At 49.5% G+C, this 10,704-nt stretch overlaps 1 long non-coding RNA gene across 1 annotated transcript; it reads left to right on the top strand.

Moving 5' to 3' along the window:
* The first annotated feature begins 9,829 nt into the window (after positions 1-9,829).
* On the top strand, positions 9,830-10,502 carry LOC129047135 (uncharacterized). The gene is made up of 3 exons (XR_008509130.1): positions 9,830-10,250; positions 10,351-10,378; positions 10,466-10,502. It is a non-coding gene; the product is annotated as an uncharacterized LOC129047135 (long non-coding RNA).
* The last annotated feature ends 202 nt before the right edge of the window (positions 10,503-10,704 follow it).

Raw genomic sequence — 10,704 nt, 5'->3', positions numbered from 1 at the left:
TATAATATTCATTTTAATATTTCAAAAAAGCCAATCATAAAATACCTGCATTTGTCACAATCCCCACTCTTATTCTTTGTAAATCCTTTGGCTTGAGCAATATTTCTTATCTACTTGCATCTTCTGGACTATGCGGGCAAAATAAAACAGGGGATTACACAAGGAAGAAATATAAAAATAGTTGCAACACATAAAATGAAAGATCTTAATTTCTTCTAATACATTACCCTACCAGCTAAGTTTTAACATTGTTTTCTAATTTTTGGACCGGTACCTGGGTTATAATATGCATATATATTTTTTTTCTTTTTTGATTTCTTTTGCTTTTTCTAGAATGACTTTCTGTGCTCATCAATTTTCAACAATTTGATATATTAAACTTTCCACAAACACCCCCTTCTTTGGCCAATAAATAGTGTAAAGCCAACCTATTCTGATACCCTACAGTTTTTGTTTGGCTTAGCTGACTAATTTCCAGGCAAATTGGTTTGGACACCCTTTAACTGTGGTCTCTTACCGTTCTTCAGGTATCTCTCATTCACCAGGCACTAGTAATTCCCATCCACAAAACTAAGTTATTACTTTAACACTTTTTGCAATAAGAGCATAAATGTTGTGAACTACAATACTAATTATTCTCACAATTCAAGCATTTACTTATAACCCAGCTAGCATATCCAGTCTTGGAATGAATCAAATAAAGTTTACTGATGGAAATGGTAATTCCCCTTCTCCCCTGTACAATTCTCAGGCTAAGGTCAGAACACAAAAACAGTCTTGATCCTTCTATCTGGAGTATTCCTCCCCTAAGGAGATGTTTTATTCAGGCAAGACCAGAATAAAACCAGGCAGTGCTTGAAACCAGTGGTATAAGCGTTGTCTTAATTCTTAATTCTGTGTTGTTCTTTGTACATTTCTTGGATCATTTGCCTTTTTTGAAACTATTACCACTCAGTCCCCTTTGAGAAAACGCCAAGGGAAGAGCCCTTTTGCCAAGGGGCAGCATCTGAGCAGGCCAGGCAGCATGTGGGGTTCCAGGAGAGGGCTTTCAACTTTCCCCTTTTACTGTGCCAGTCCCTCCCCAGAGCCCCCAGACCCTCCACAGCACTCCCAGAAAGGAGAGGGGTTATTAGGAGAAAAAGGGTTTAGAAACAAGGGAAAATGCTTCCTTTTCCTTTATTTTTTGTGTTCAAACTGGGAGGGACTCTGCTTCCCCTGCAATTTTAGTGGTCTCAGTTGAAAGAATCCCTGCCTTTTCTATGCTGTTAGGGGTGTTAATTGACAGGGAGTCCTCATTTTCGATTATTCCCCAGTTTAAATAGAAGGGGAAAATCTTGACAAGGTTTCTTATGGGTTTGAATTAAGGGTAGCCGCCCCCTTTTTATTGTCCTGAGGCCTAAATTGAGGGAGAAGCCCAGCTGTCCCTCCATCTTAAGAGTTGAACTAAGGGAAAAATCCCTCTTTTTTCATCCCTGGAGAGATTTAAAGAGAGAAGAAAACCCTTCTTTTCCCAATAATTAAGGAGAGTAAATTAAAGGGCAGAAGCTATTTATTTGCTATTGTATTCGTTTCAGTAGAGGTAGCTGCCCCATTTCCTCTGTTTAAGGGGTGCACTGGAAGGAAGCTCTGCTTTTTTCAGCATTTTAAGGGTTTAAAAATACATTTCAGGGCCCTTCTTTCTGTGCCATAGGACCAAGTATCTCAGAGCAGGGTGAGCCTGGCACCTGACATGCACTTAACCCTTACACTGCCTGGGAAGCTTTTATTTTTCTTATTTTTACTTATAATGTAGATAGGCCTAATTAGAGGTCCCAAGGAGACTTAGACAATTCATATCATAAGCATTCTTCTCCACCGGGCTCAGTCACACATGAAGTACTACTTAATAGCCACTAAGGAATAATTATGCAAGTTCACAGCAAATTAGCCAATTTATCTAGTTATGCTGCCTAAACAGAAAGTTTTATTTCTTACCAGTTTTCTGCCCATTTACTCCAAGTAGTTGTTGCAAAAAACAAAGCGCTGGTATTTTTCAGAAGAGTTTTCTTCTCTAACAAGCCCTTTGCTCCCCTTGAATTTGAGTCAGAGGAGCCAAACAGCTGCAACTGCTCTGAGGGCTTTCATACCGGGTGGGATTCACCCCCCTCCCTTTTCCTGGGTGCCATGGGAACGAGAGGCGGGCACCATCAGGGGTATATTAACCCCAGCCTTTGCTCAGGGCCTTCATTCCCTCTCTGGGATGTGCTGGGATCAGAGCTCTCCTCTCATTTCAATCTCATTTCAGGTAAGAGGCTCTTTCAGCTTATCACAGCTTGTTTTCAGCAGGTGTTTCTGGGCATCTAAAGCCACAGAGGCTTTGAAGATACTGTGAAGAAAACAGCATAGAATACAGGGAGTATTTAAGTTCACAGTTTTGGGTTTTGTGTTTAGGGGTGGTAAAGTGCATTTGTAATTTCCTGTTTTGTTCTTATTTTGTTTTGTATTTTTTTTTAGGAGGAGCGCAGCTTCCAGAGGCTCCAGGTTGTGTCAACTACAACACTTTTTTCAGCAGATTCATCGTGTCACAAGAGGCATCTGCCCAGTGTCCAAGATGATGTTTGAGATTGAGGCTTCAGGTGAGTTGAGGATTGTGACTAGGAGAGGGAGGGTGAGCGGGTATCCGGTTAGGAGTTATTGTTGGGGGGGTGGTTTTGAAGGCAGCAGGTTGAGAAAGGGTGTTTATTTGAGGGCCCCCCCCCACCCAAGGCCTTTTAGAAGCCTAGCAGAGGCATTCACACGTCTTGCAGCACACAAGGTCATCCACTGCACTCACAGGAATGCCATTTAACTCTGCCTTTCTCTTACCCAGGTGCTACTCATAATAACGGCCACAGCCTTGGAATCAGGATGAAGCTGGAGCCTGAAGGAGCCAGGCACACTCAGGAGAGGGCAAGTAGCTGACTCGCTGGGATTTGGCCCACATAACTCTGTACTCATACTTTGGTTTTGTTTTTCTTTATTGTAGCTGACTGAGAGGCTAACAGGCGATCACGGGGCCCTCCGAGGCAGACTCATTTCAGGTGCAACGTGGATCCACATCACCGATCATCCAAAAGATAAGTCAGGGCCACGGCCTGGAGATGGGACAATGGGAGAGCAGCAGGTTGGGAGTTCCTGGGACAGATTTAAAAATTAGCAGAGGGAAAAGTAATCTTCTCCAAGGGGCCTCTTAGGACAGCTAGAGGGAGAGGCTCTACTTTTGATGGCAGCTTTCAGGCGGGCAGCGCAGAACAGTTCCAGTCGACGTCGTGTTGTCCGGTGTACCGTGTTACCTAGCGTGTCTTTGGGGTCCCTTTTGCCTTTTCCCCTCGAGACCCTCACCACAAGCATAACGTGTCGTGTTTGTCGTCCCCCTGTTTGTCACGTTTTGTGTCACGGGTGTCCGCACATATTTGTGCCGGAGCCGCTCTGCCCTGCCCTGCCACATAGCCTGCTGCAACAGGACAAGTCCCAGCGACTTGCAGTTTGTGGGGTGTTGCCAGACTCTAGATGATATTCCTAGATAGACAGAAGATGTTTGGAGCTGTGAAGATATCCTGCAGCCCTTTGACTTTTGTCCTTGCTTTCTTTCAGATGCAGAAGGATAAAATCCAGGGCAAAATCCATCCACCCATCCCGGGTGAGGAGGTTCCCCCGAGCAGGTCAGTCACTGTTTGTCTCTGCAGGGAGAGTGTAAAGTGTGACTCTGTTACAGCTCTGTTCTTTTTCTTTTTAGGAAGTAAAGCTGGATATCGGCAGTCAAGATGAGGTGGGCAAGGTGAGCATTGAGTAGGGTACAGAAGCAGTTGTTAATGCTCCAGTCTCGCTTTCCAGTGCAACTCTAAGCATCTGTTCCTGTTTCTGCGCTTTAGGCAATCCACTCGGAGTACGCCGAGCCCCAGTCACCAACCGGCCGACACGCCGGGCGCGCCGCTCTCCCGAGCCCTGCGGAAGAATCACGGGACTCGGCGATGGAGCTGAGCATTCTTAGGAGCACAGTGAGTAGCAGACTTGTGGGGTTTTGTCCGAGGGGCTGCCAAGATCAGGCACTGATGTTTGGTTTTCTTTAATACAGCTGTCTGAGAGACACCAGCCCGGTGCCAGCAGGACCTTCCTGGCTGACGAGGTGGCCTTTCTTCGCACCCAAGACCGGCATCCCCAGGAGTGCGAGAGATAAGTAGAGGGCCATGACCCACAGAGGGGATGAAAGCGGGGGGCTGGTTTGGGAATTACTGGGAGGGGTTTTTGAGTCCCCTTTGGAGATGGGGGGGTGTCCATGAAGCGGCCCCTTAGGCCCCATAAAAGCAAAGCCTGGCTTTGGATCACAGCGCTGAGGTGCGCAGGGCAGAGCAGTCCCGGTGTGTATCGTGTCACTTGTCTTTTGTGTATTATGCGTGTTTGGATATGTCATGTCCTTTACCTTAGGCCTTTGAGGGGCCTGTCAGAAACCCTGGCATCATTGTTAGCACCTGCGATCTCTGCATTCCTTGGCCTGGCACCCAGGCCATGGAACTTTTGCCTCAGGAGCTCAGACAGGCATCAGACTCTCTTGTCTCTTTAGAAGCATCCGGTCAGATGTCTCTTCAGGTCTTGTTCTGAGCTGTATGGACAGCTCTGCCCCACCAGGATCCATTATGGTGGACTAAGACTTGTGAGAAGGTGAGGGCAGGTAGAGGCTTCTGGCCGTAGGATACTCGGGCATCCATCTTTGCAGTTTTTGGAATAAATCATTCAGTTAGCATCTTCTTCCTCCAGGTTTCTCTGAGCCTCATCAGCTTGCCATCCATCTTACCTCAGTCATCTAATTTTCTGTCCTTGTGCTCCTTGCAATCATGGTTCTTGTCTCGAGATTTCTGTCCATGTTGTGTCCCTGTTGTCTGTCACGTCCTGTCTGTCCTGTGTCACGAGTGTCTGCACATATTTGTGCCGGAGCTGCTCTGCCCTGCCGCATAGCCTGGTGTAATAGGACAAGCCCTGGGGAGTTGAAATTTGTAATGTGGGGTGTAGTTGGACTCTAGATGCCATTCCTAGATTGACCTAAGGTGTTTGCAGGTTTTGAGTTATCCTGCCGGTGTTTGACATATGTTCTAACTCTCTTTCAGGTGCAGATGCATTGCATCCATGGCAGAGCCCCCCATCCTGGGTGAGGGGGTTCCCACAAGCAGGTCAGTCACCATTTGTCTGTGCAGGGGGAGTGTCAAGGGTGACCCTGTTACAGCACTGTTTTTTGTCTTTCTTTTTAGGAAGTAAGTCTGGATCCCAGCAGTCAAGTTCAGGAGAGCAAGGTGATCAGTAGCAGTTTTTGTTGCTGAGCTCTCAATTCCTGGGGCAAGTCTAAGCTTCCATTATCTTTTTTGTGCTTTAGGCATTCCACTCGGAGCCTGCCGAGCGCCCATCACCAGCCGGCCGATGCACCGGGTTCCCTGCACGTGCGAGCCCTGTGGACGCATTACAGGATTTGGTGATGAAACCCTGAACTCTTGTATTTAAAGGCGTCACCAGGGTAGCCTTGGGCACCTGCCAAGGAGTTGTGGTGATTAGGGGAAGCAGGGAGGAGGAGCGAGGGTCCGCTCAGGTTTCAGCAATGCCACATGTCCTCGTCTCCTTTTACCCCAGGCTTACCCCGTGACAATGGCATCAGCCTCGGAGCGCAGCCGAAGGGTGCGGCCCCAGGAGCTGGGCATTCTTAGGAGAACGGTGAGTCGCAGAATTGTTGGGTTTTGGCCAGTGTGCTGCAGAGATCATGCATTGATATTTGGATTTCTTTCACGTAGCTGACTGAGAAACAACAGGGAGTTGTTGAACAACAGTGCCAGCAGGAACTTCCCAGATGTTGAGGATGCCTTCTTTTGCACCTGATATGGATCTGCATCCCCAGCAGTGCGAGAGATAAGAAGAGGGCTACAACCCACAGAGGGGATGAAAGCATGGCGCAGAGTAGGGACCCACCGTGAGGGATTTTTGAGTCTCCTTTGGACATGGGGATGTCCATGAAGTGCACACCCTTAGGCCCCATAAAAGCAAAGCCGGACTTTGGATCACAGTGCTGAGGTGAGCAGGGCAGAGCAGTCCCGGTGTGTATCGTGTCACTTGTCTTTTGTGTATTACGTGTTGTTTGGAAAGGTCATGTCCTTTACCTTAGGTCTTGGAGGGGCCTGTCAGAAACCCTGGCATCATTGTTAGCATCTGTGATCTCTGCATTCCTCGGCCTGGAACCAATGCCATAGAACTTTTGCCTCAGGAGCTCAGACAGGCATCAGACTCTCTTGTCTCTTTAGAAGCATCTGGTCAGATGTCTTTTCAGGTCTTGTTCTGAGCTGTATGGACAGCTGTGCCCCGCCAGGATCCATTATGGCGGACTAGGACTTGTGAGAAGGTGAGGGCATTGTGAGAAGGTGAGGGCAGGTAGAGGCTTCTGGCCGTAGGATTCTCGGGCATCCATCTTTGCAGTTTTTGGAATAAATCATTCGGTTAGCATCTTCTTCCTCCAGGTTTCTCTGAGCCTCATCAGCTTGCCATCCATCTTACCTCAGTCATCTAATTTTCTGTCCTTGTGCTCCTTGCAGTCATGGTTCTTGTCTCGAGATTTCTGTCCATGTTGTGTCCCCGTTGTCTGTCACGTCCTGTCTGTCCTGTGTCACAGGTGTCTGCACATATTTGTGCCGGAGCTGCTCTGCCCTGCCGCATAGCCTGGTGTAATAGGACAAGCCCTGGGGAGTTGAAATTTGTAATGTGGGGTGCAGTTGGACTCTAGATGCCATTCCTAGATTGACCTAAGGTGTTTGCAGGTTTTGAGTTATCCTGCGGGTGTTTGACATATGTTCTAACTCTCTTTCAGGTGCAGATGCATTGCACCCGTGGCAGAGCCCCCCATCCTGGGTGAGGGGGTTCCCACAAGCAGGTCAGTCACCATTTGTCTGTGCAGGGGGAGTGTCAAGGGTGACCCTGTTACAGCACTGTTTTTTGTCTTTCTTTTTAGGAAGTAAGTCTGGATCCCAGCAGTCAAGTTCAGGAGAGCAAGGTGATCAGTAGCAGTTTTTGTTGCTGAGCTCTCAATTCCTGGGGCAAGATAAGCTTCCATTATCTTTTTTGTGCTTTAGGCAATCCACTCGGAGCCTGCCGAGCGCCCGTCACCAGCCGGCCGATGCACCGGGTTCCCTGCACGTACGAGCCCTGTGGACGCATTACAGGATTTGGTGATGAAACCCTGAACTCTTGTATTTAAAGGCGTCACCAGGGTAGCCTTGGGCACCTGCCAAGGAGTTGCGGTGATTAGGGGAAGCAGGGAGGAGGAGCGAGGGTCCGCTCAGGTTTCAGCAATGCCACATGACCTCGTCTCCTTTAGCCCAGGCTTACCCCGTGACAATGGCATCAGCCTCGGAGCGCGGCCGAAGGGTGCGGCCCCAGGAGCCGGGCATTCTTAGGAGAACGGTGAGTCGCAGAATTGTTGGGTTTTGGCCAGTGTGCTGCAGAGATCATGCATTGATATTTGGATTTCTTTCACGTAGCTGACTAAGAAACAACAGGGAGTTGTTGAACAACAGTGCCAGCAGGAACTTCCCAGATGTTGAGGCTGCCTTCTTTTGCACCTGACACGGACCTGCATCCCCAGCAGTCCGAGAGATAAGTAGAGGGCTATAACGCACAGAGCGGATGAAAGCAGGGCGCAGAGTAGGGACCCACCGGGAGGGGTTTTTGAGTCTCCTTTGGACATGGGGGTGTCCATGAAGTGCACACCCTTAGGCCCCATAAAAGCAAAGCCGGACTTTTGATCACAGTGCTGAGGTGAGCAGGGCAGAGCAGTCCCGGTGTGTATTGTGTCACTTGTCTTTTGTGTATTATGTGTGTTTGGATATGTCATGTCTTTTACCTTACGTCGTTGTGGGGCCTGTCAGAAACCCTGGCATCATTGTTAGCATCTGTGATCTCTGCATTCCTCGGCCTGGCACCCAGGCCATGGAACTTTCGCCTCAGGAGCTCAGACAGGCATCAGCCTCTCTTGTCTCTTTAGAAGCATCCGGTCAGATGTCTCTTCAGGTCTTGTTCTGAGCTGTATGGACAGCTCTGCCCCGCCAGGATCCATTATGGCGGACTAGGACTTGTGAGAAGGTGAGGGCAGGTAGAGGCTTCTGGCCGTAGGATTCTCGGGCATCCATCTTTGCAGCTCTTGGACTAAATCATTCAGTTTAGCATCTTCTTCCTCCAGGTTTCTCTGAGCCTCGTCAGCTCGCCATCCATCTTACCTCAGTCATCTAATTTTCTGTCCTTGTGCTCCTTGCAGTCATCCTTCTTGCCTAGAGATTTCTGTCCGTGTTGTGTCTCTGTCTGTCACGTCCTGTCTGTCCCGTGTCATGGGTGTGTGCACGTATTTGTGCCGGAGCTGCTCTGCCCTGCTGCATAGCCTGGTGCAATAGGACAAGTCCCAGGAAGTTGAAATTTGTAATGTGGGGTGTAGTTGGACTCTAGATGCCATTCCTAGATTGACCTAAGGTGTTTGCAGGTTTTGAGTTATCCTGCAGGTGTTTGACATATGTTCTGACTTTCTTTCAGGTGCAGATGCATTGCACCCGTGGCAGAGCCCCCCATCCTGGGTGACGGGGTTCCCACAAGCAGGTCAGTCACCATTTGTTTCTGCAGGGTGAGTGTCAAGTGTGGCCCTGTTACAGCTTTTTTTTTTTGTCTTTATTTTTAGGAAGTAAGTCTGGATCCCAGCAGTCAAGTTCAGGAGAGCAAGGTGATCAGTAGCATTTCTTGTTGCTGAGCTCTCAATTCCTGGGGCACGTCTCAGTCTCCATTCTCGTTTTTGTGCCTTAGGCCATCCGCTCGGAGCACGCCAAGCTCCCATCCCCTGCGGCCGATGGACCGGGTTTGCCGCTTTCGCCAGCCCTGAGTTCCGGGTCAGGAACCGCCGAGGAGCTGCGGTGAGTCGGGGAAGTAGGGAGGAGGAGCGAGGGTCCCCTCAGGTTTCAGCCATGCCAAATCACCTCATCTCCTCTTTGCCCAGGCACCCCCTGTGACGACGGACTCGGTCTCCGAGCGTGCCCGACACGTGCGACCCCAGCAGCTGAGTGTTCTTAGGCGCACTGTGAGTAGCAGACTTGTGGGGTTTTGGCTGAGGGGCTGCCAAGATTGGGCACTGATGTTTGATTTTCTTTAATACAGCTGTCTGAGAGACACCAGCCCGGTGCCAGCAGGACCTTCCCGGCTGACGAGGTGGCCTTTCTTCGCACCCAAGACCGGCATCCCCAGGAGTGCGAGAGATAAGTAGAGGGCCACGACCCACAGAGGGGATGAAAGCAGGGGGCTGGTTTGGGAATTACTGGGAGGGGTTTTTGAGTCTCCTTTGGAGATGGGGCTGTCCATGAAGCAGCCCCTTAGGCCCCATAAAAGCAAAGCCTGGCTTTGGATCACAGTGCTGAGGTGAGCAGCGCAGATCAGTCCCGGTGTGTATCGTGTCACTTGTCTTTTGTGTATTATGTGTTGTTTGGATATGTCATGTCCTTTACCTTAGGTCTTGGAGGGGCCTGTCAGAAACCCTGGCATCATTGTTAGCATCTGTGATCTCTGCGTTCCTTGGCCTGGCAGCCAGGCCATAGAGCTTTTGCCTCAGGAGCTCAGACAGGCATCAGCCTCTCTTGTCTCTTTAGAAGCATCCGGTCAGATGTCTTTTCAGGTCTTGTTCTGAGCTGTATGGACAGCTATGTCCCGCCAGGATCCATTATGGCGGACTAGGACTTGAAAGAACGTGAGGGCAGGTAGAGGCTTCTGGCCGTAGGATTCTCGGGCATCCATCTTTGCAATTCTTGGAATAAATCATTCGGTTAGCATCTTCTTCCTCCAGGTTTCTCTGAGCCTCATCAGCTCACCATCAGTCTCTCCTCGGTCATCTCATTTGGCATCTTCTCAGTCCTTGCAGTCATCCTTCTTGCCCAGAGATTTCTGTCAGTGTTGTGTCCCCGTTGTCTGTCACGTCCCGTCTGTCCCGTGTCACGGGTGTCTGCACACACATTTGTGCCGGAGCTGCTCTGCCCTGCCGCATAGCCCGGTGCAACAGGAGAAGCCCCAGGGACTTGAAGTTTGTAATGTGGGGTGTAGTTGGACTCTAGGTAGGATTTGTAGATGGACACAAGATATCTGGAGCTCTTAAGTTATCCTGCAACAGCTTGACTCTTGTCCTGACATTTTTTTCAGATTCAGATGGATTAAATGTGTGCCAGAGGCCCCCATCCCGGGTGAGTGGTTTCCCCCAAGCAGGTGAGGCACCATTTGTCTCTGCAGCAGAAGTGTATGTGGTGACTCTGTTACAGCTCTGTTCTTTGTCTTTCTTTTTAGGAAGTAAATCTGGATACCAGCAGTCAAGGTGAGCAGTGGAGAGAAGTAGCTGTTATTGCTCCAGTCTCAGTTTCTGGTGCTGCTCTAAGCTTCCATTCTCTTTTTTGTGCTTTAGGCAATCCACTCGGAGCCTGCCGAGCGCCCGTCACCAGCCGGCCAATGCACCGGGTTCCCTGCACGTGTGAGCCCTGTGGACGCGTTACAGGACCTGGTGATGAAGCCCTGAACTCTTCTATTTAAAGGTGCCATCCAGGTGGCCTTGGGCACCTGCCAAGGAGTTGCGGTGAGTCGGGGAAGTAGGGAGGAGGAGCGAGGGTCCCCTCAGGTTTCAGCCATGCCAAATCACCTCATCTC

Source organism: Molothrus ater, unplaced genomic scaffold (genome assembly GCF_012460135.2).
Source record: "Molothrus ater isolate BHLD 08-10-18 breed brown headed cowbird unplaced genomic scaffold, BPBGC_Mater_1.1 matUn_MA620, whole genome shotgun sequence".
Classification (NCBI taxonomy): domain Eukaryota; kingdom Metazoa; phylum Chordata; class Aves; order Passeriformes; family Icteridae; genus Molothrus; species Molothrus ater.
The sequence above is the reverse complement of the archived record's forward strand: the minus strand, read 5'-3'. Positions and strand labels throughout refer to the sequence as shown.